Source organism: Pimephales promelas, chromosome 2, assembly GCF_988280905.1.
Source record: "Pimephales promelas chromosome 2, fPimPro1.hap1.1, whole genome shotgun sequence".
Classification (NCBI taxonomy): Eukaryota; Metazoa; Chordata; class Actinopteri; order Cypriniformes; family Leuciscidae; genus Pimephales; species Pimephales promelas.
The window spans coordinates 30,750,707-30,754,178 of NC_142770.1; positions in this window are offsets into that span (position 1 = coordinate 30,750,707).

Genomic DNA, 3,472 nt, shown 5'->3' on the forward strand with positions numbered 1-3,472 from the left:
TGTAACTATTCACGAACAGAGTTTAGAAAACAAACACATTCAATGTGGTGTTCCACAAGGATCCATATTAGGCTCTCTCCTCTTTATTATTTACATTAATGATCTGGAAAATTCCTCAAAGACCCTTCATAAAGTAATCTTTGCAGATGACACTAATTTGTTTCTATCACACAAAAATGAATTTGAACCTCAGAAACTACTTAACAAAGAACTTCAGAATGTGGATAACTGGTTCAAAGTAAATAAACTATCTATAAACACCAACAAAACAAACTATATAATATTCTGTCCAAACAAAAAAACAACTTGATTTCAATGATCTAAATTTTCAGATTAAAATAAAGGGAGAGGAACTAAAGAGAGTGAAGACGACTAAATTCTTGGGTGTCTTTATAGATGATCACCTTAAAGTCCCTGTAAAGTCAAAATTAAGTATGTGTTCTGAGTCTGTCATACCACAGAAAAATGTGTTATTAGCCGCCCAGTCTAATTTGAATGATAAAAAAGTCGGCAAGTACATTAAATAGGCTATCAAAATCTTGAAAAAATGAGCAGTTATCTCTTTTCTCAAATGCTGGGGGCGTGTCTGCTGGCTGTGCTGAAACCACGCCCACTCGCAGGAAAGCTGTCAACGGTGGTATTAGGTGAAACTGCTCTCGGAACGGAAGGATGAATGCTGAGGCGGAAGATAGTCGTTTCGGCCCCGTTCACCAGCAGCATCGGATTATCAGTGAATGCCAGTTGTCTCTGAGGAAAGTTTATAAAACGATCCTGTAGGCGGGTGTAACTGTCAGTGATCCTCAGCTCTTCATCAAGGTTGGCTCTACACAAAATTAATCCACCTCTTCTTGATGTGATCGCTTTTAAAAAATTTAAATAAAGACACCAATCTGTTTTGTACATGATCGCATCCAGGTAGTAGCCTATGCATTTCTTTGTCAAAGGCATAGCAAGCTAGCAAACTGTAGACCGTAGTAACTAATAGTACTGACAGTAACTCGCGATTGAGCGGCGAATGCAAATGTGCTCTATTGTGGGGAGAAATCAGCCCCGTCTATGGATCAGCCAACGCGCATCATCAAGTTGGGGCGTGTCCACGAGCTCTTGGGCTCCAGTGCGTCATCAAGCCCTGTTTTAGCCCCGCCCAAAAAATCCGTAAAATAGCAAGATTGAAAAACTGTTTAACAGTCTAACTCCATATTTCACAGTTCACAGTCCTTGTAATATGTTTTAGCAATACATTTGTAACATTTATAATGTGTTTAGAATTTTTCTGTTGAATTACCTTTACAGGGACTTTAAACACCATATTGAATATCTTGTCAAAAAGCTATCTAAATATGTTGTTCTGTTCTTCAAGCTTAGACATCTGCTTCCTCAAGCAATACTAATTACTCTTTATAAAACACTCTTCGAACCAAATTTAAACTATTGCAATATTATTTGGTGCAATACTTATCATACTTACTTAAAAAATTAGAAATTCTACAAAAAAAAGTAATTCGTGTCATGTCATGGTCTGATTTCAATGCTCCAACTCGTTCTATTTTTCTTGGGTACGGTATTTTAAGACTAAAAGAATATAATATATTTCACAATGCATGTACTATGTATCAGAGGTCTCTGGTCTGAATGGCAGTCTGTGTAAGCTTGTTCCCATCCACTATCACCAGCACGCTCACCTCACTAGAAACAAGCACATTATTATTGGGAAAAACCGAAGATTAAAAAGCACTGGTATGAGTGTAGTGTGCCGAGGACCGTGGATTTGGAATGAGCTGGATGACAATCTGAAACAATCAAGCTCTTTTGTTTCCTTTAAACAAAATCTGAAGAAACAACTACTAAGTTTGTATTCATGTTCTTGATGTATGTACTACCTCATATTCTGTAGGACAGTGTTACTTAAGGTAAACTGTAAAATAAAATTGTACTTGTTAAATGTGATGTGTGAATGTTATGTATGAAATGTCTTATATGTAGACCACGCATTTTCTTGTTTTTGTTTTTTCTTTCTTTTTTTTATTGTAAAGGCCCCAAGTATAAGCTTTAGATAGCTTCTTTGGGGACCAGTTCACACATATGATGACTTCTTGTTCTATGTTATATTGCAAGTGCATATGAATATATGTATGTGTCTGTGAATAAATGAAGTTTTATGTAAACAAAGTTCGGGAGGAGCATGTTCAGGTAATCAACCAATCAACTCAAAGGAAGCCGGTATAAATAAAGCTTCTCTCACATCCTGTCTCACGACAAGTCTCTCAGCATTTGACTCCGCCCTTGTGCCGTCATGTCCGAGCTAGAGCTTTTCCCTTCCGATTACGATTCTCTCGTCACTGATGAGACTCCATCGCAATCCACGGATCCGCGGATCGTTCCATCTTTAGCCTCCTCAAACCGGGGACGCCAGCTTCCGCGATCTTCTCCACGCACGCCAAGACGCCAAGGACTCCCCTCACCACCGCCGGCGAGGACCCCACCAACTTCCTCTGCGTCTTCGCACTCTTTGGCCCACCCAAACATACCTCCCATAGGGAAGTGGACCGTTAAAGCGCTGAGACAAGCCCTGATTAATTCAGACGTTAACTTTTCTCGCAGAGCGAAAAAAGTAAATTTATATAACTTATATGTGTCTTTACAATCTACTCACCCTTCTGTTCCAGATCCTATTTCACCGGCTCGAATGAGCAGAGCCTGCCGGACCCGGATTGCTCGCCCTCCAGCCTCTCCACTTTCAGTGCCGGGCTCCGCCCACGCGCCGCAGACCTTCCACCAGCCTGGGCCACGCCCCAGGCCCAGTCGCGGAAGGGGTTCTTTCTCTTCCAGGTCAAATCTTCTCTCCAGCCCCTCCCACCGTGGAACCGTACGCTCCGGATCTCTGCAACACCAACATTACATCAGCTCCTCAAACGCTTCCTCTCCCTCCTGACGTTAGTTCTTTCAATTTTCCATACTTTCAAGCGCCAGGTGCGCACCCTAGTGCGTGGATGCCTCCGTTAGCCGGTCAGACGCCGACGCATTTTCTTCCTCTTCCTCACTACTACCCTCAATTCTTCCCCCCTCCACCCGTACCAGGGGCTGACTCTGGCGTGAGGATGTCTCCGCAAACGACCTCAGCTCCGGCTCTCCCCACTTCTAATCCTCTACATGCTCGACCTTCCTTCTCTCTCTTTTCAGCCACTCCTCAACCAGCCCCTCCAAACGCCGTCGCCGAAGAACCTCCGCCAGTGACGAACAGCATCAGAGCTCAAATTCTCGCAGGTGCGGATGTAGACTTCCTGTCGATGTTCCCCATGTCGGAATCCAATCGCCAGGTGGATTGCGGCGATATATCCGTCACTTTAAAAAACAACACGCAAGCTTCATCTCTCACATTGTCTTTGGTCGAATTCTGTATTTCCTTTAACCGCTATACCGAAGTTATATGCTCTGTTTTCCACCATAGACGGCGCGAGCTCAACAATTACCT